At 44.8% G+C, this 21,548-nt stretch overlaps 1 protein-coding gene across 4 annotated transcripts in view; it reads left to right on the forward strand.

Moving 5' to 3' along the window:
• Positions 1–21,548, forward strand: part of LOC115478872 (schwannomin-interacting protein 1) — a 694,349-nt gene that overhangs the window by 528,849 nt on the left and 143,952 nt on the right. The window lies entirely within an intron of this gene.

A 21,548-nucleotide genomic window follows, 5' to 3' on the forward strand; every position in this document is an offset into this window, starting at 1 on the left:
AGCACTGGTTTTGCAATCCAGAGGTGGCCAGTTCAAATCCCACTACTGCTCCTTGTGATCTTGGGCAAGTCACTTAACCCTCCATTGCCTCAGGTACAAACTTAGATTGTGAGCCCTCCTGGGACAGAGAAATATCCAGAGCACCTGAATGTAACTCACCTTGAGCTACTACTGAAAAAGGTGTGATCAAAATCTAAATTAAAAAAAAAATCATGCTCTGTTCTCTCTCCCCAACACACAGTGGCGTAGGAAGGGGTGGGGCGGTCCGCCCCGGGTGCACGCCGCTGGGGGTGTTTCGGCTCCACTGGTTCACTACTTTCTCTGCCCTGGAACAGGTTACTTCCTGTTCCGGGGCAGAAAGAGCAGGGAACCAGCGGAGCTGACGCAGCTCCCAGCGACGTGCACTCGGGGCGGAGTGGCCCTCCTGCCCACCCTCTTTGGTAAGAATGCGCAGCTCCCAGCGACATGCACTCGGGGCGGAGTGGCCCTCCTGCCCACCCTCTTTGGTAAGAATGTGCTCCGGGCGGTTTACGTGCGTGCGCCGAGGGGGGGTGCGCCGTGCTGCACCCGGGGGGGTGCACAGCGGCGAACCGCCCCGGGTGTCAGCCGCCCTTGCTTCGGCACTGCCAACACATACCTCTACCTGCATGAAGCTGAGCAAGCAGCACCTGCTACTTTATCTAAGTAAAAGCAATGCCAACCCACCCCCATGTACAGAGGAAAATCACATTTAAAAGGCAGAAGGATTTTAATGAATTTGGCAAATACATTGCTTTACCTCTTGTCAGGAGGCAGTTTTTGCAGTCGTCATGTATTGCTGCAAACTGCTCGTGAAGTTTCAATGCTAACAAGTTTTTTCCTCTTTGCAATGATGAGAGAACAGTTTTCCAGGGAATGAAAAAGCAATAAACTAAAAATATGTAGCAAATTTATGATGTGGGCAAGACTGGGCAAGCTGGCAGCAGAGGAGTAAATTACAACTTAAGATCACAGGCAAGACTGTATTTTAAGAAAAACCAGAACTATAATTCTATATGTAATGTATAATTTTGTTTCTTACTAAGCTAAGCATTTATGTCTTGTAATGTTCATACTGAAGCCATCTAAGGAATAATTCAGTAGCCTGGAATAGAAAGGTTTAATTTTGTAGGGTTTCTTCTCTTGTCCCCTGCTTTTCAGTTGGAAAAATCACTCAGGAGAAGCCTGCCTCTCTGCAGCTGTCGTGCAGAGGAGTGAACTAAAGCTTGTATAACATTCTTCACATACCCAATCTCTTTTTCACTTTTGTCTTTGGAAAGCTCCCTGTTTTCAATGTATAAAGAAAGTTACACTGTATTTGGGAAGCAATTTTTAAATTGCCATGGCTGAACTTTAGAGGGTACAAGGTCCCTCTAAAACAGAAAGTTCCTTCTATTTTATTACCCTCTTCTCCCCCCCCCCCCCCAAAAAAAAAACCCTCTCATTTTCGTCTAGTTTATCCCCCACCCCCACCCCACCTAGCATGCCTTTCACTCCAGCACCCTGTCCAGGATTCTCAGTCATTTCCTTTATTTTCTGACAGGTTCCTGAATGATACTGGTACTCAAAGATCATGGGATAGGAGGCAATGTCCTTCTGTGGATTAGGAATTGGTTATTGCTGGGGGGGGGGGGGGTACCCTACAGAGGGTAGGGTGAAGTAGCCATTTTTCTCAGCGGAGGATGGTGAATAGTGGAGTGCCGCAGGGATCTGTACTAGGACCGGTGCTATTTAACATATTTATATAAATAATCTGGAAACTGGAACGACGGGTGAGGTGATTAAATTTGCAGATGACACAAAACTACTCAAAGTTGTCAAAATACATGCAGATTGTGAAAAATTGCAGGATGACCTTAGGAAACTGGAAGGCTGGGCATCCAAATGGCAGATGAAATTTAATGTTGATAAATGCAAAGTGATGTTCATTGAGAAGAATAATCCAAATCATAGTTGCCTGATGCTAGGGTCTACCTTAGGAGTCAGCACTCAAGAAAATGATCTACGTGTCATTGTAGACAGTATGTTGGACTCTTTCGCCCAGTGTGCAGTGGTGGCAAAAAAAGCAAACAGGATGCTAAGAATTATTAGGAAAGGGATGCAAAATAAGACCAAGAATATTATAATGCCTCTGTATCACTCCATAGTGCAAACTCACCTTAAGTATTGCATTTAATTCTGGTCACGATATCTTAAAAATGATGTAGAGGGGCATAATCGAACGGCGCCGGCGAAATAGATTTGCTGGTGATCTATTTTGGCGGCACCGCAAACAGCTGGCTGAACCATATTATCGAAAAATATGGCCGGCCATCTTTTCTTTCAATAATATGGTTTGGCCCGGCCAAATGCCAGAGTTCACCGGATTTGAGATGGCTGGTTTTGTATTTCTGCGATAATGAAAAAAAAAAAATGCCAGCGATTTCAAACCCGGTGAAATCCAAGGTATTTGGTCATGGGAGGAGCCAGCATTTGTAGTGCACTGGTCCCCCTGACATGCCAGGACACCAACCGGGCACCCTAGGGGGCAGTTTTAAAAATGTTTTAAAAATATATAAATACCTCCCAGGTGCATAGCTCCCTTACCTTGGGTGCTGAGTCCCCCAAATCCCCCCCAAAACCCACTCCCCACGACTCTACACTATTACCATAGCCCTTATGGGTGAAGGGGGGCACCTACATGTGGGTACAGAGGGTTTGTGGGGGGGGGGGGTTTGGAGGGCTCAACACTTACTACCACAGGTGTAACAGGTAGGGGGAGATTGGCCTGGGTCTGCCTGCCTGAAGTCCACTGCAACCACCAATAACTGTTCCAGGGACCTGCATACTGCTGTCAGGGAGCTGGGTATGACATTTGAGGCTGGTATTCAGGCTGGCAAAAAAGGTAGCCACACCCATGCCAGCACATGTCCAGCATTCGCTACACCGCCGACACACCCCCTTGAACTTTCGCCGGCTCGGCGACGGGAAAGTGGCGAAGGTGTCAAAAAAGCACCTTTTGATTATACCGATTTCGCCGCTTTTGAGAGATCGCCGGCCATTTCCCGATTTATGTCAGAAAATGACCGGCGATCACTTTCGAAAATAAGTCTAACAGTGGAATTAGAAAAGGTTCAAAGAAGATCAACCAAAATGATAAAGAGAATGGACCTCCTTCCATGTGAGGAAAGGCTAAAGAGGTTAGGGCCGTTCAGCTTGGAAAAGAGACGGCTGTGTGTGTGTGGGGGGGGGGGGGAGGTATATGACTGAGATCTATAAAATCCTGAGTGGTATAGAATGGGTATAAGTGAATTGATTTTTCACCCTTTCAAAAAGTCCAAAGACCAGGAGACTCAATGATAGAAATACTTTGAAAACAAATAAAAGGAAATATTTTTTCACTCAGAAAAATAATTCAGTTCTGGAACTTGTTGCCGGAGGATGTGCTAACGGCAATTAGCGTATCTGGGTTTAAAAAAGGATTGGACAACTTCCTGGAGGAAATGTCCATAGTCTGTTATTGAGATGGATATGGAGGAAGCCACTGCTTGCCCGAGGACTGATAGAATGGAATGTTTCTACAATTTGAGATTCTGAATGGAATGTTACTACTCTTTAGGGTTCTACATGGAATGTTGCTACTAATAGGGTTTCTGCCAGGTACTTGTGACCTGGATTGGCCACTGCTGGAAGCAGAATACTGAGCTAGATGGACCATTGGTCTGACCCAGTATGGCTATTCTTATGTTCTTATTTATTGTATTTGAACCGAGGTGGTCTCCTGAGTTATTCAGTACTCCAAGGGTGACCATGACAGGTTGAGAGAGCACAACGTTCTAGAGCTGCAGTTCAAGCTAGAACTAGGACTGGAGCTGAGGTGGGAACTGGAACTTGAAGCTAGAGGTGTGCACTAGAATTTTCATTTTGCTCATTTTTATTTTGGGAACAATATCATTAGTAGTGAACTCTCTACTGACCAGGAAAGAGTGTGCCTAAGTGCAATGTGCACAACTTAGAATTCTAAAAGTTATACAGTATATAACTTTTAGAGTAAGAGGAATAAGGGGTCATGTCTTAATCCCTCCAGTGGTCATCTCAACATTTTGGGCATAAGAACGTAAGAGTAGTCATACTGGGTCAGACCAGTGGTCCATCTAGCCCAGTATCCTGTTTTCCAAACAGTGGCCAAGCCAGGTCACAAGTACCTGGCTGAAACCCAAATCGTGGCAACACTCCATACTACAAATCCCAGTTGCTTCCCATGTCTGTCTCAATAGCAGACTATGGACTTTTCCTCCAGGAATTTGTCCAAACCTTTTTTAAACCTAGATACACTAACCACTGTAACTACATCCTCTGGCAAAGAGTTCCAGAGCTTAACTATTCGTTGAGTTTTAAAAACTAAGCAAATCACTTTAAAATAAATCCTCGACTGTACAAGATGCATGTGTAAATTCTAATTATTGCCAATTAGCACCAATAATTGATTATTAGCACCCAATTATTGGCACTATTTGGTTCATTACCCAATTAAAATGTGCACGCAAATTGGACGCATACCCAAATTTTACACGCACGGTTTTGTTTGCCATATATAGAATCAGGGGGTTAATCTGTGCCCAATTATAGAATTGCCCTGTAATCTTTTAACATCTGCACTTAAAGTCCAATTTGGTGAGTGTCTTTTGATCCAATCCAACTGCTATTAGGTTTCTGATGAACTCTCTGGAAAAGTAATCCAATAGATTTTTCCTGCAGGCTTTAGGTATATTTGCAGATTTTGTCAGATATGAACCAGGCTGAAATCTGAAAGCCTGATCCAAACTATTTGCACAATGCTACAGAAGAGAGAAGGAAATTTTCTAGTCAGCCCCAATTCATTTGATGGGTCAAATATCTTCAGATGTTCCATCATTTGTGTACCTCAGGAATTATGCAGACTAGAGGCAAATTTTCCTGATTATATGAGACGGTTGTGGTGTTTTCTGTAGTTTGGGAATTATTACTCCCTAGTAAATCTTTCTCAGTGAAATTCTGCTTTCCTGGAACATGTCAGCCAAAATGTTAGACTTAAATACAATCAAAGGGATGAAAGAATGAACTTGGCTGATTGCTTTCATTTACTTATGTGAATAGTACAAGGTCATGCTTTAGCTTAAATTTAGCTTCCTAATGAAAATAACTATACTGTGAAAACTGTTTATATGTGGAAACCATAAGACATTCTGCCTGAAAGAGTTTCATTCTGGCTTCTTACTTTTGCTAAACAAGTTGAAAAGCACATGCTGTAAGCAATGTACAAAGAAGGAGTTTCATTCAGTGAGTGGGTGTGGTGTGTATAAACCAGGGTGGGATTGTGTGGGCAGTAACTGTTGAGTGAGTAGCAGGGTTTAAGAGGGGTGAGGATGTAGGTGCAGAAGAATGAGGTTGTGAATATTGGAGTGGGGTGTGTGAGTGCACGGAAGTGTGTAAGTCAGTGAGCCCCTCACTTTTCCTTCCCCTTCGCAACTATGGAACGCACTACCAAAGGTCATAAAAACAATGCACGCCCTAACAAACTTCCGAAAATTACTAAAAACTAACCTATTCAAAAAGGCATACCACAATGATCCATCCTAACTATTAAACAATGATACTCTTCCAAACCCAGACAAAATCGAACTCTTTACAATTGACTGATTCATGAACTCTGTCACTAATGAATTATAACATGTTGCTTCTTATTCGCAGAAATGAACTTCTATATTTGATTGTCTAACTGACTCTATACATTACTTTATCAGCTATGAACTTTAATGCAATACCACTTTTGTATTTCTCGTCCCGGGAATGGCGATCGCCATTACGGCATAATGTAAGCCACATTGAGCCTGCAAATAGGTGGGGAAATGTGGGATACAAATGCAACAAATAAATAAATACATTTCCGCTCACCCTGCCCTATCCTCCTTTCTCTTCCCATTGCTCTTTCCCTTTCCTTTCTCTCCACCTTCCTTTCCTCTTCTCCTTCTTCCTACCTGTGACCCGCCCTTGCTGTCATTCTGCTCTGTATCTGCTTTGTATCTAGCCAGTCAAGGTGGGAACCTCACTGTTTCTTCATTGTTTACAAAGCCACATGGAAGCATCTCCATCTTCAGCCAGTAAGGATGGGAACCGTAGCTTCTTCGTTGTCTACCTTGCTACTGTAGGTCTACTACTACTACTATTTAGCATTTCTATAGCGCTACAAGGCGTACGTAGCGCTGCACAAACATAGAAGAAAGACAGTCCCTGCTCAAAGAGCTTACAATCTAATAGACAAAAAATAAATAAAGTAAGCAAATCAAATCAATTAATGTGAACGGGAAGGAAGAGAGGAGGGTAGGTGGAGGCGAGTGGTTACAAGTGGTTACGAGTCAAAAGCAATGTTAAAGAGGTGGGCTTTCAGTCTAGATTTAAAGGTGGCCAAGGATGGGGCAAGACGTAGGGGCTCAGGAAGTTTATTCCAGGCGTAGGGTGCAGCGAGACAGAAGGCGCGAAGTCTGGAGTTGGCAGTAGTGGAGAAGGGAACAGATAAGAAGGATTTATCCAAGGAGCAGAGTGCATGGGAAGGGGTGTAGGGAAGGACGAGTGTGGAGAGATAATGGGGAGCAGCAGAGTGAATACATTTATAGGTTAGTAGAAGAAGTTTGAACAGGATGCGAAAACGGATAGGGAGCCAGTGAAGGGTCTTGAGGAGAGGGGTAGTATGAGTAAAGCGACCCTGGCGGAAGATGAGACGGGTAGCAGAGTTTTGAACCGACTGGAGAGGGGAGAGGTGACTAAGTGGGAGGCCAGCAAGAAGCAGATTGCAGTAGTCTAAACGAGAGGTGACAAGGGTGTGGATGAGGGTTTTGGTAGAGTGCTCGGAAAGAAAGGGGCGGATTTTACGGATGTTGTAAAGAAAGAAACGACAGGTCTTGGCAATCTGCTGGATATGAGCAGAGAAGGAGAGAGAAGAGTCAAAGATGACCCCAAGGTTTCGAGCTGAGGAGACAGAGAGAATGAGAGAGCCATCAACAGAAATAGAAAACGGGGGGAGCGGGGAGGTGGGTTTGGGGGGCAAATGAGAAGCTCGGTTTTGGTTATATTTAACTTCAGGTGGCGTTGAGACATCCAGACAGCAATGTCAGACAAGCGCGCTGAAACTTTGGTTTGGATGCAAGGTGAGATATCAGGGGTAGAAAGGTAGATTTGGGAGTCATCAGCATAGAGATGGTAGGAAAAGCCATGGGATGAGATTAATGAACCAAGGGAAGAAGTGTAGATAGGGAAGAAGTGTAGATAGAAAAGAGGAGGGGACCAAGAATAGAACCCTGAGGTACACCGACAGGCAGAGGGATAGAAGTAGAAGAGGATCCACCAGAGTGAACACTAAAGGTGCGAAGGGAGAGGTAGGAAGAGAACCAGGAAAGGACAGAGCCCTGAAATCCAAGTGAGGACAGGGTATCGAGAAGTATGCTGTGATCGACAGTGTCAAAAGCAGCGGAAAGATCAAGAAGAATGAGGATGGAATATTGACCTCTGGATTTAGCCAGTAATAGGTCATTGGAGACTTTAGTAAGCGCAGTTTCGGTTGAGTGGAGAGGGCGAAAACCAGATTGTAGTGGGTCAAGAATAGCATGTGAGGAGAGAAAATCAAGGCAGCGGCGGTGAACAGCACGCTCAAGTAATTTGGAGAGAAAAGAAAGGAGGGAGATGGGTCGGTAATTAGAGGGACAAGTAGGGTTGAGTGAAGGCTTCTTAAGGAGAGGTGTGACCACAGCATGTTTAAAGGCAGCAGGGACAGTCGCAGTGGAAAGTGAGAGGTTGAGAATGTGACAGATAAAAGGAATAAGAGCAGGAGAGATGGCATTAAGAAGGTGAGTAGGAATGGGATCAGAGGAACAGGTGGTACATTTTGAGGAAGAAAGGAGAAGTGTAGTTTCCTCAATAGTAACTTCAGGAAAGGAGGAAAGGGAATGAGGGGAAGGAGAGAGAGGGGAACGGACTAGTGGAGGGAGAGGTGGTGAGGTAGAGAAAGCAAGGTTTATCTTTTGAACCTTGTTGTGAAAGAATTCAGCAAGAGTCTGAGGAGATAATGAAGGGGGAGTTGGGGGAGGGGGCACCTTGAGGAGAGAGTTCAATGTGGTGAAGAGAAGTCGAGGATTAGAGCCAAGAGAGTTGGTCAGTTGGATATAATAATCCTGTTTGGCAAGTAAAAGAGCAGATTGGAAGGAGGTCAGCATGAACTTAAAGTGTAAGAAATCAGCAAGGGCCCGAGATTTCCGCCAGAGGCGTTCGGCGGAGCAGGTACAGGAACGTAGGTAGCAGATATTAGAAGTCAGCCAAGGTTGGGGTTTTGTACGCCTTACAGGGCGGGTCATCAAAGGTGCAAGAGTGTCTAAGGCAGAGGATAGAGTATTGTTGTAAGAAGAAACAGCCTCGTTGACAGACGTGGATGGTGCCACAGTAGAGAGGAGGTTTGAAACATGGGAGGATAGAGATGAAGGGTCAATATCGTGAAGATTCCTAGATAAATTAGATAAGATAGGACGGGACTGGGAGGGAGGAGATTTAATTGTGAAAGTTATAAGATGGTGATCAGAGGAGGGAAGATCAGAGGCAAGGAAACTAGAAGGTGAACAGTTGGAGGAGAAGATGAGATCAAGACAGTGACCATTTTGATGAGTGGGGGAGGTGGAGCATAGTTGGAGATTAAAGGAGGACGTTAAAGCGAGTAACTTGGAAATATAAGAGTTGGAAGGATCATTAGCAGGAATATTAAAGTCGCCAAGGATGAGAGAGGGGGAGGAAGGATCATGGAAGAAGGCAAGCCAGGCGTCAAAGTCACTGAGAAAGGATGAAAGGGACTTATCAGGGGGACGATAAATGACCGCTATTCGAAGAGGCAGAGGAGAGAAAAGGCGGATAGAGTGGACTTCAAAGGAGGAAAAACAGTGAGATTGAGGTGGAAGAAGGGGTTGAAATCTGGAGGAGGGAGAGAGAAGTAGTCCAACACCGCCCCCACGGCCAGCAGGGCGAGGAGTATGTGAAAATAGATAACCGCCATGGCACAGGGCTGCGACTGAAGCAGAGTCATCAGGGCAGAGCCAGGTTTCTGTTATGGCGAGCAGATGGAGGTGACGCGAGATAAAGAGGTCCTGGATATAGGCGAGTTTGTTACAGATAGAGCAGGCATTCCATAGGGCGCAAGAGAAGGGCAGAGAAGAGGAGGGGAGTAGAGAAATAGGGATGAGGTTAGAGAGGTCGCGGTGAGATTTGTAGAGTTGGGATAATAGTTGGTGAGGGGGGCCAGGATTGGGATTGATGTCACCGGCTGAGAGTAAGAGAAGGAGTAAAAGAGAGCGGAGGAGAGTAGGAGAGGTGTGGCCACGAAGGCGTCGAAGGCGAGAGGTATTTAGGTGGAATGGGGAAGGCAAAATGGACGGAAGAAAGAGGTGGAGATTAAAAGCCAAGAGGGAGGAAGAGGGTAGGAGAGAAGGTGAGGTGATGAAGTTGATGGATGGGCAGTGAGTTCCTGTAGCGGAGAGAGTTAGGGGGTGAGGGAAAAGATTAGGAAGGGACAGGACTAGGAAGAGAATGTGAATAGGGGCCATAAACGACTGAGGTACTTTAGCAACTGGGAAGAAGATTAGATGTAAAGAGAAAAATGCCTCAGCGTGTGGCACCTAGAGTGGAGGCCCTGAGTGGATCGGAGTGGACCTGGATGTCACCCCGGAGAAGGCTGTAAGGATATGCAGATGAGCTGCAAGTCCTCCACAGCACCTGAAAGGCAGCCGGTGGTAGAGCTGGGCACCTCTCAGCTGAGGAAAGGCTTACCAGGGGTTAGGCCGAAGCCAGCATTCCTCCCCCTGAGGGTCACCTGATCCTAGCCAAAAAGCACCTGGAAGCTCTGTGCACTTGGAGCTTCAGCTGGTGAGGGCTGTCAACTCCGTTGGCTCTTCACTGTCTTACTATACCACCATGGGCCCTTCTTCAGACAAGAAGTGGAACCTCACCTGCTATTGAGCAAGATGCATAATGCACAAATGACCCGAAAGAGAGACAGGTATGCCCTTGACAACAGGCAATATCACTTTTTAAAAGAACCATACCTAAAACACATTATGAGGGTCATTTTCAATATGACATGTAAATCCCAATTTTGGACATTTTGCGAATAACATGCAAAAATCCAGTAGAAAACATGACCACTTTCAAAACAGAAAAACATCAAACTTTTTGTTTTGAAAATGGCCATTTGCTAGGTGTTTTTGTGCACAGTGCATCTATCTTCTACGACATTTTTTTTTTAATGTCTAAGGGGAAAATGCACAAAAACAAACCATTGGGATGTATGGAGAACCAGAATTCTTTGTAGGCTGGCCACACAGACATCCCAGCAGAGCACTGGAGCACCCTAGGGGGCACTGCAGTGGACTTCACATAAAAGGTCTCAGGTACACATCTCACTGGTACCTCCTTATATTGTACACTTGTGGTGGAAAGCATAGGCGCCGACTCCGTGGGTGCTGTGGGTGCTCGAGCACCCACAATATTTCGCCGACCGGAAGTTCCCTTCCAGCCCAGAATTTTAAAAGTCCCTCCCTCCGAGTTCCAGGGTCGTCCCTCCCTCCCTCCCTCCGAGTTCCAGGGCCATCCGTCCGTCTGTCCGTCCCTCCGTCCGTCCAAATTTTAAAAGCCATCGTCTTACCTCGTCGGGGTGTTACGGCGGCAGCTGAACGCAGTGAAAAGCGTGCAGGCTCGCGCTTTCAGCCTTCCCTCATCTGTCTCTCAGCTCTGGTCCCGCCCTCATTTCCTGTTTCCGAGTCTGCCCCCCTTCGCCCTCAGTTCATGTCCTCTAGTTCTACCGCCTTCCCGTCTCCGGAAAAGGTTCATTTGCGGATTAATACCTTTCAAATATTTGAACGTCTGTATCATGTCACCCCTGTCTCTCCTTTCCTCCAAGGTATACATGCTCAGGTCAACAAGTTTCTCCTCATACGGTAACGTCAGAGGGGGCAGGGAATCAGTGGAGATGACAGCCGCGAGACTGCTCCATGCACTCCCTTGCTGCCTGCACCCGGGGTGGACCGCTGTCACCACCCCGCCCTTGGTACGCTAGAGGTGCACATACCTGGGAGCTGTGCATGTTCTAGCATTGAATATCTGGGTTTAGCTCAGTCCACAGCTAGGAGCGACTTGCAAGCTGTGTACACCAGGAGCGTATCTGCGTGGGGCCACAGGGTCCTGGGCCCCCGCAGATTTCGCCCTGCCCCCCCACCCCCCCACCCCCCCGCCGTCAACCTTCCCCTGCTGCTTACCTTTGCTGGCGGGGGGCCCCAACCCCCGCCAGCCGAGGTCCGCTTCCTCCTGCCTTTACAAATACAATGTGCTGCGACGTCAGACTCCAAACTGGATTCAATCAACAGCGTTACTTACAGCATGGCCACGGAGGAGTCGGACGAAGAAGAAATATGAAGACCTCGGGTCGGCTGGCGGGGGTTGGGGTCCCCTGCCAGCGGAAGAAATATTTTTAAAGGCAGGAGGAAGCAGACCTCGGCTGGCGGGAGTTGGGGCCCCCCGCCAGCAAAGGTAAGCAGCGGGGGAGGGTGGAGAAAGTCGGTGGCGGCGGCGGGAGGGGGGCTAAAATGTGCCCCCTCCCTCTGGCTCTGGCCCCCCCCCCCCCTACCGCCAGACTGCAGATACGCCCCTGTACACTGTGAGCTGAATATTACTCCCTAATATCCCTTACTTAAGGGAAGGGTAATGCATGTGACATACCGCCTTTCTGTGGTACAACCAAAGTGGTTTACTATGGTCAGAGACATAGAAGCTTTGGAGCAACAATAAATGGGGCCATTAAATAATTATTATATTTGTGGCAACAAAGATGCAGTGAAATAAAACCTGTGTAGCAACTCCAGGGCTGTCTGCTGTCGGTGCAGAGCTTCACAAGTAATGCCTCATTGTGGGAGTTACAGTATTAATTTGTTGGGATTGTACATTTCTTCTCATCGTGCTCAGCGAGCGCCCTTTGCGGATAGTCAACACAGCCCTGCTACGTTGGGGCACATGTTCTGGAGCTGCCCAAACAATTCAAGTATTTTGGACTCAAGTCGTCCAAGCTACAGCTACCCTATCTGATTGGCTCCCCAACTTTTGTTTGAGGATTATAATTTGTCCAATCCCACAATACCTGGTTTCCTGGGATTTCTTCACTGCATGGTCCTCATGGCAAAGAAAGGTATCCTGCACTGGCAAGAGATTTCTCTGCCTACTGTGGTCAGCTGACAGTCTCAAATGATTACCTTGCTTTCCTTAGAGCGATTGGACACAGAGGACATTTCTTTGGCCAAGGGGAAGCGTTTTCAGAGTCACTGGGAGCATTTTTTTGGTCCACCCGCAGCCTTCTCCTGAACTGATTCTCGTTCCTGATCTCTCACACAGCAATGGGGGGAGGGGGAGGGTTACTTGTTTTTGTATATGGTGAGATTTATGAGTTGTGTTGGCTTTGCACATTTTTTGTTCTCTCATGTTTTATAACTGGTGAACTGTGTTCTGTTGTGTGCACAATAAAAATGAGTTAAAAAAAAAAAAACATGTGTAACAATAAAGCTTGGGTTAACTGTCTGAAATATTAGTAAAGCATTTCCTGAAGTCTTACAAGGTTTTTCTTGCATCTGAAAGAGAATAAAAGAGGGTAGACAGGATAGGATAGTGTAATTTGGGACTGGCCTTCTTTGTTAAACTGTACAGCACTGCATAACCCTAGTAGCGCTTTAGAAATGTTAAGTAGTAGTAGTAGTAGTAGAAAAGGGGTAAGGAGGGATAAAATTAAGGAGAGATGGAAAGAGAAGGATGGGAGGTTGGTATTTAAGTCAGAACTATTAGGGAATGGATCAGACGTGCTGGGGGTTGTTCTGCCATAACACTTCACTTTTCAGCAGCTGCACTATCATCTTATATAATAAAACGCACCTCCAACATTCTGAAGCTGTCTGCATGACTGAGGCATTCCTGCTCTCTGTATCCATCTCCTGAATTGACATCACGTACTTCCGGGTTCGCCACAAGCAGAAGTGACCAACCACACGAGGTTTCTCGGCTTCAGAATGTTGGAGGTGCATTCTATTAAATAGGATTGGTCAGTTCCTTGAAGCACAGCCAGAGCTCAGCGTCCTGCACAGTAACGCTCAGACACCAGAGAGAGGGGGGGGGGGCTGACACCAGAGAGGGGGGGGGTATCTCTGTCACACACACACACACACACTCTCTCTCACAGTCAATGTCTTTCTTTCTCTCTCTCACTCTCACACACTGTCTCTCACAGCTTTTCTGCCTCAGAACAAATTCTGTATACCACGCTCCTCAGCATCACTCTGAAAAATAATCTCTGTGATTTAGCCTTCAAAAGTGATAAATTACATATGCTAGTAGAATAACAATGTGTAACGATAACCTCGACCTGGAAAAGTCTATGGAGAATATTATATTTGTTTTATTTTGTGCTTTTTAAAAAAAAATTTAATTCAAGTGAACTGGTTGTACTGGTTCTAATGGATTCTGTAGGTAACATTTAAGAAAGGAGACCACTTTTACCCACAGGATGGGTGAGGTGGAGTTTAGCAATCCCAAAATTATGCACTTTTTTCTTTTTTTGGGGGGGGGGGGAACTACCCACACAAATTAGCAGGTGCAAGTGTGTTCAAGTACTTTTGCTCAGGTGATTTTCAAAAAGAACCTATACTTGTTTTTCACTTTGAAACTGAGTACAAAGTAGGAATGTGCATCTTATTCATTACTAGTAAAAAAAGGCCCGTTTCTGACACAAATGAAACGGGCGCTAGCAAGGTTTTCCTCGGAGTGTGTATGTTTGAGAGAGTGTATGTGAGAGTTACTGTGTGTGAGAGAGAGAGTGAATGTGCGAGTGTGTGTGTGTGTGTGTGAGAGAGAGAGAGAGTGAGTCTGGGTGCGAGTGTGTCTGTATGAGAGTGTGTGTGTGAGAATGAGAGTGTGTGCAAGTGCGTATGTGAGACACAGTGTGAGAGAGAGTGTGTGTTTCACACAGATACAGTGTGTGCGAGACACAGATTCTCTGTGAGACTGAGTGTATCAGACCAAGAGAATGTGTGAGTGACTGTGTGACACATAGAGAGTGAATGTGATACAGTGTGAGACATAGAGTGTGTGAGAGAGAGAAAGGCATTGACTGAGAGTGTGTGAGAGAGAGAGAGTGTGTGTGTGACAGAGATACCTCCCCCCCCCTCTCTGGTGTCAGCCCCCCCCCCCCCCTCTCTGGTGTCAGCCCCCCCCCCCCTCTCTGGTGTCTGAGCATTACTGTGCAGGACGCTGAACTCTGGCTGTGCTTCAAAGAACTGACCAATCCTATTTAATAGAATGCACCTCCAACATTCTGAAGCCGAGAAACCTTGTGTGGTTGGTCACTTCTGCTTGTGACGAACCCGGAAGTACGTGATGTCAATTCAGGAGATGGATACAGAGAGCAGGAATGCCTCAGCCATGCAGTCAGCTTCAGAATGTTGGAGGTGCGTTTTATTATATAGGATGATAGCGCAGCTGCTGAAAAGTGAAGTGTTATGGCAGAACAACCCCCAGCACGTCTGATCCATTCCCTAATAGTTCTGACTTAAATACCAACCTCCCATCCTTCTCTTTCCATCTCTCCTTAATTTTATCCCTCCTTACCCCTTTTCTACTACTACTACTACTACTTAACATTTCTAAAGCGCTACTAGGGTTACGCAGCGCTGTACAGTTTAACAAAGAAGGACAGTCCCAAATTACACCATCCTATCCTGTCTACCCTCTTTTATCCTAGTCATATATTATCTAGCTCAACTTATCATACACTACTAAGCCCGACTTTACGTTGTTTTACTACTGTTTTATTGAAAATTATATTCTTAACTTTGTATTTCAAATTACTGTGTAAGCTGCATTGAGCCTGCATTGTGTGGGAAAGCGCGGGGTACAAATGTAATAAATAATAATAATAGAATCATGACAGCAGATAAGGGCCAAATGGCCCATCCAGTCTGCCCTTCCTCAGTAACCACTAGCTCCTCCTTTTCCTAAGGGATCCCACGTTCCTCTCCCATTTGGTTATTGAATCTAGGTAGCTGCTTCTCTTGCAGTACAGAAATATTTTCTCAGCAACTCTCTCCTTTCAGCTTCATGCTGTTATGCCTTGCCCCTGAGCTTCCTTTTCTAGGGAAGTAGGATACAGATCTTTTCACCTTTTTAGCATAGGGTGGACAATTTTAAAAATTATTTCTGTGTAATGCAGAAATAAATTGGGTCTTTGATATGTACATACATAAGTTTATCCAGACTAATATCAGTGAACTCCCTGATCCCTTTTCTGAAATCAATAAACCCCCACCCAATCCATTCCATGATTTTAAGTCCCAAACCCTGACATCCATAACATCCAATCCCATCCCAGACCTCAGTGAATTCCCTGATCCCCTTCCCAACTTCAAGCCCCCCCCCCCCAACATCCTTACCAATCAATTCCCCAACATCTATTAACTCCCCTGATCTGTCCATTGACTTCAAACCCCTCTCCCAGCATCCATAAACTTTCTGATCCCATCTCAGACATCAAGCCCCACCCCTAACATCTATAAACTCCTTCCTTCTCTTCCAGACATCAAGCTCTCTTCTCAATCTCATCCTTGACCTATCCCATCCTAGATATCATGCTCCTCTCAATCCCTTTCCTAACATTGTGCCCCACCCCCTGACATCAAAAGCCCACCCTCTTTATATGGAAGGATCCATCTAACAGTAGTACCTTGAGACTACCCCTAGGGATTGTGAATGCCATTTTGGATAACTGCACTGACCCTGGCAGCAGTGGAAGGTCACTGTTGCTGCTTGGGATTCCTTGAACTACCAGTAAGTCCCGGGGAATCAGGGGATGAAGGAATGGTAGGGGTCTGTAGGGGCAGTGTTTTGAAGTCAAGCACAGGGCCTGTTGTTGGAGAGGGAATCAGGAGGGGGGCCTGATTTGGGGGAAAGAAACAGGGGATTATAGATGTCGGAGAGATCAGAAGGGGGCTAGATGTCTGGGATGGATTTAGGGGAATTATAAATGTTGGGGGTGGGGCTTGATATCAAGGATGGGATTGGGAATTTATTGATGTCAGTGGTGGGGCCTGAAGTTGGGAGAAATATCGGTGGTTCACTGATATTGGAGATGGAATTAGGAGAGGTTAGAAATGTCAGGGACTGGATCTGGAGGTTCACTGATACTTCCTCCGCTGACCCCTGCCTCACCCAAAAGATCACTGTTGTCAAGTGGCCCCGACACCATTATCTCTTGCACAGATCATGTTGTCCACTAAGGACTAGATCTAGAATTGCTCCCCCTCTTGGTTCCTGAATCAGCTGCTCCGTGAAACAGTCCTTTTTTTCATCTAGGAACTTTACCTCTCTAGCATGCCCTAATATTACATTTATCCACAACATTAAACATAATTAGAGACAGGGACTATAGCTCCACAGCATTTAAAAAAAAACAACAACAAAATTCCATTGCTGAAAAATAAAGTGATACAGATCACTATCTCAACAATATATCTTAGCATGTGGAAGGATAATGCTTCTGGTCCCCCATCTCGGCAAAAAAATTTGCTACTGACTCAGGATAAGATCAAATCATTGGCATAAAAAAATCTTTCCACTGGCAAGCAAGCAAGCCCAAAATTTCAAAGGGAATCTGAAAAGCCCTGGATTTTCCCTAAGTAGGCCTGTGAGCATTATGAGGCAGTTTAACAATTGCACATCCAGGTTTCAACAGATTTACTCCGATTTGTAATGGCAGATGACAATATGACTAAATAAAAAGGATTTTCAAAGGCTATCAAGACTAATATTCAAGGGAATCTTCATTGTATGTCTATTTTTTACAGTATTGGTGCTTTAATTATAGGATATGAGTTTCTTACTAGCATTAGCTTGACATGCTGGTATCTCTTAATAATGTTTACTGTCATGTGATTGCCAATTAAGATCAGTGTGCTTCAGCTCAAATTCTCTTTAATTGCTGCTCCTTGAACATAAGCATGTTTTGCCTGCTTTCTCTGTTTGAAGCATGGTGTAGAGTTTGGTGGCAATGGAGGAAGGGAGGGTGAACTTTCTTCCCACTCCCAACACTCGCTCTCTCTCACACATACACAATCCAGCACACTCCTTAATCTGTCTTTCACTGCACCCAACCAGACCTGACCCTACCAGCCTCAACCCTCCAGCCTGATCAGTCATAGCTGCAGTAGAGCAATACAGTAAAATATAATGCTTCATTGGACACCTACATTCCTAAAATCGGGGAGGATTGTGAAAAATTACAAGCGGACCTTACGAGACTGGGAGAATGGGTGTCTAAATGGCAGATGACGTTTAATGTGAGCAAGTGCAAAGTGATGCATTTGGGAAAGAGGAACCCGAATTATAGCTACGTCATGCAAGGTTCCACGTTAGGAGTCACGGACCAAGAAAGGGATCTAGGTGTCGTCGTTGATGATGCGTTGAAACCTTATGCTCAGTGTGCTGCTGCGGCTAAGAAAGCAAATAGAATGTTAGATATTATTAGGAAAGGAATGGAAAACAAAAATGAGGATGTTATAATACCTTTGTATCACTCTATGGTGCGACCGCACCTCAAATATTCTGTTCAATTCTGGTCGCCGCATCTCAAAAAAGATATAGTGGAATTAGAAAAGGTGCAGAGAAGGGTGACAAATTATAAAGGGGATGGGACGACTTCCCTAGGAGGAAAGGCTAAAGTGGCTAGGGCTCTTCAGCTTGGAGAAAAGGTGGCTGAGGGGAGATATGATAGAGACCTATAAAATAATGAGTGGAGTTGAACGGGTAGATGTGAAGCGTCTGTTCACGCTTTCCAAAAATACTAGGACTAGGGGGCATGCGATGAAGCTACAATGTAGTAAATTTAAAACGAATTGGAGAAAATTTTTCTTCACTCATCGTGTAATTATACTCTGGAATTCGTTTATAGAGAATGTGGTAAAGGCGGTTAGCTTAGTGGAGTTTTAAAAGGTTTGGACGGCTTCCTAAAGAAAAAGTCCATAGACCGTTATTAAATGGACTTGGGGAAAATCCACTATTTCTGGGATAAGCAGTATAAAATGTTTTGTACATTTTTGGGATCTTACCGGGTGTTTGTGACATGGATTGGCCACTGTTGGAAACAGGATGCTGGGCTCGATGGACCTTTGGTCTTTCCCAGTATGGCAATACTTACGTACTTATATGTACTTATGTACCTTGGAATGTTTGAGTTGGCCAGGTTGAAGCATCTCTGGAATGCTCAGATAATTCTGGCAGCACTTCCCCCGCCTGCCATCATTAAATATCTTGTAACTGCCAAGAAGCTGGTGCTTAAAAGTGTCCTTGTAGGTATCTGCAATAACTACATGCCTGTAGTTTACTTCCAAAAGGTAATGTTGCATTAACATAACACATGGAAGGTATTCTTAGTCACTGTTCAGAATAAATTACTAAACAAAGCTTTAAATGCTATGTTAAATTAATGATCATTTAAAATTGGTAATTGTACTGAGTGAGCACATCTGTTCTTTCAATTATTTACCTTTTAAGTGGTGAACAGAACTTGAAGTCAGCAAGCACAGGGTCTTGTAAATCCCCACAACTGCAAAACACTGTGACCTAACTTTGGCTTTTAAAACCATTAAATTCTCAATATTTAATAAAAATTAATCTCATAATATAAATTGTCTGCTTTTCTATTAAACACTTAAAATTCAATACACCTTTATTCCATAACTCTGTTTGACCTTTCCTAGTCTATGTTATTACATATCTGTCTAAATCAAATGGAATGAAAGGCCTGCCAAATCTGTTTGTGAAGAGGCATTTCTTCCTAGCCCATTGTGCCCCCAACTTGCCCTAGTGATCCCAAAGCCAATCAGGGTTTTAGGATCTCTAAAACGAATGCGTATATGAATTTGCTTATACTAGGTCTACACTGTAAGCATATATATCAGTTGCTTATTCATTGTGAATATCCCAAGAACTTAACTGGCTGTCAGATCAACAGAATAGATTTGGGAAGTCCTGGCTCATAACTTGAAAAAAAAAAAAAACCCTCAGCTTTAACCTACTGATTACTGTTCCATGGTGAAGAGATCAAGCTAAGTAAAATACCAAGGAGTGCTTGTGTTGTATATGCAGTTAAGAGTGACACCTTTCTTTTCTGTTTCCAATGCTTTGTTTGAAGCAAGGGTCAACAGCACGGCAATACAAAAGATATTGATGTCCTTGCAGAATAATCAGATGTCATTCCTGCGGATTTTCAGTGCAGACCACAACTGGTATTGACCTGATCCAAAATTCCAATTGGTTGATCAAATTTTCCTCTTCTAAGCAACTGCCTGATTTCTGAAAACCCCTGGCCAAAGAAGTTTAAAATAATCACCACTTCCATAGGAGCCAGTTCTGAGGGTGCTCTGGGTGCTTGAGCACCCCTAATATTGAGCTAACTCCTTGACTATGCCCAAGGAAGGGTAATTTCCACTGGGTTTAGCACCCCCAATCATTTTGAAAAGTTGGCTCCTATGATCACCACCTGTTTCTACTCAGGGGAAAAAAAAAGAGTTATGTTCTCTGAAATTCAAGCTTTGGTCCACCCAGGGGCGTAGCCAGACACCCAATTTTGGGTGGGCCTGGGCCCAAGATGTGTGGGCCAAAGAACTCCACCTTGTCCCACAAATGATTTGGTCTCTCCCTGTCTCGCCTGCATGCCATATGGTCTCTCAAACATCCCCCCTCCCCCATATACCTTTTAAATAGCAGATTTTCACTTTCAGCGAGCAGCAACAAATACACACTGCTCATGTTGGCCCCACAGCCTTCCCTCCGATGCAACTTCCTGTTTCCGCATAGGCAGGAATACATCAGAGGCAAGGCTGTGGGGCCGGTGCAAGCAGTATATAACAGTCGCTGCTCTCTACAGGCAAAGATCTGCTATTTACAACGTATGCAGGAGGAACAGTTGTTGGGAGTTTTCGGCTGATGGGGCTTGGGGATCTCTGCCAGCCACATCATAGGTGTGCTGCTACTGGGTGGGCCTGAGCCCAAGGTGGGTGGGCCTGGGCCCACCCAGGCCCACCCTTGGCTACGCCACTGGGTCCACCAAAGAACAATTCTATTCCTTTAAAAACCTGCAACAGCTAGCAAAGACAGACTCTGCAGGGAGTTAAAACTGAAGACAATTCAATATCCAAATGAAAGATTTAAAAATGGATCAAATAACTTTAATTTTAAAGTGGTCATCTCCTTCTGAGGGTGTAAAGCCCTACTTATTATCTATATGCATGTACTAGGCGTTGTAGCATTGACTTTTTCAGCTGACTTGGTGATAATACTGCATCTCTTTAACTGATGGCAGAGTGCCTGCTACAGAAACCCCACTGAAGTTGTCTTCACAACATTCATCCATGCCATTTTGGTTGTACCACAGGAAGGCTATATAGGGGGAGAGGGGGAATTCTGTAGATGGCAACTAAAGTTCCATGTAAAAATTTGGCAGTGTGGCCAAACTGCATGCACAACTTAATTGATTAACAAGCCAATCAGCGCCGATAATTGCGTGATAACAAGCAGTTATTGGCATTAATTGGCACTAATTAGAATTTGTGCATGCAACTTTCTAAATGTATGCTGTAAAGTGGTGTGCGTAAATACTAAAGTGTGGATCTCAAAAGAGGGCATGGCAATGGCCGAGAGGCATGGGTGGGGCATGGGCGTTCCTGAAAATTTTGTGCAGTGTTATGGAATATGCCTGATCCGCGCCTAAGTTAGGCATAGACATTTACATCAGATTTTAGTTGGTGTAAATGGCGGCGCCTACATTTTAGTCATGGAGACAGGTGTATGCATATTCTATAAACTGTGCCTAACTCTAGGCAAAGTTTATGGAATAGCACTAAGCATGTTTTTTTCAGCGCCAATTTTTTTGCGCCATATATAGAATTCCCCCTATATCGATAATCTAGTGCCAAGATAGCATGGAGAATTTGATGTGTTTTCTGGTCTTGGGTAAACTATGGGGGCTCTTTTACTAAGGTGGATTGAAATCTGGGCTTAACGTGTCCTATTTCAGGACTTCCTATACACTAAGCCCAGTTTTAACAAGGCACAATTTAAGGCTTTTATACATTTTTTTCAGGTTGTGTGCTAATGGTCGTACTAGAGTGTGGTACCTGTAAAACGTTAACATGGGAACCCTTACCACCTCCCATTTAAGATGCAGTAAATGCTTCCATATTAACTCCACATTAGCCAGTTAGCATGCACTAATGTGAATGCGCTAGCTGGTTAATGCTTCCACACCCATTCTCCGCCCATGATGGCACACCCCTCCCAAAATATATATTTTTTAAAAAGCTAGTGCATGAGTTAGCACATGCTAACAGTCAAAATACCACAAAATGCTTTAATGTATTTTGTGGTAGCTTGTTTTTCCCACGCTAAACATAAATTAA

This window comes from Microcaecilia unicolor, chromosome 10 (assembly GCF_901765095.1).
Source record: "Microcaecilia unicolor chromosome 10, aMicUni1.1, whole genome shotgun sequence".
NCBI lineage: Eukaryota > Metazoa > Chordata > Amphibia > Gymnophiona > Siphonopidae > Microcaecilia > Microcaecilia unicolor.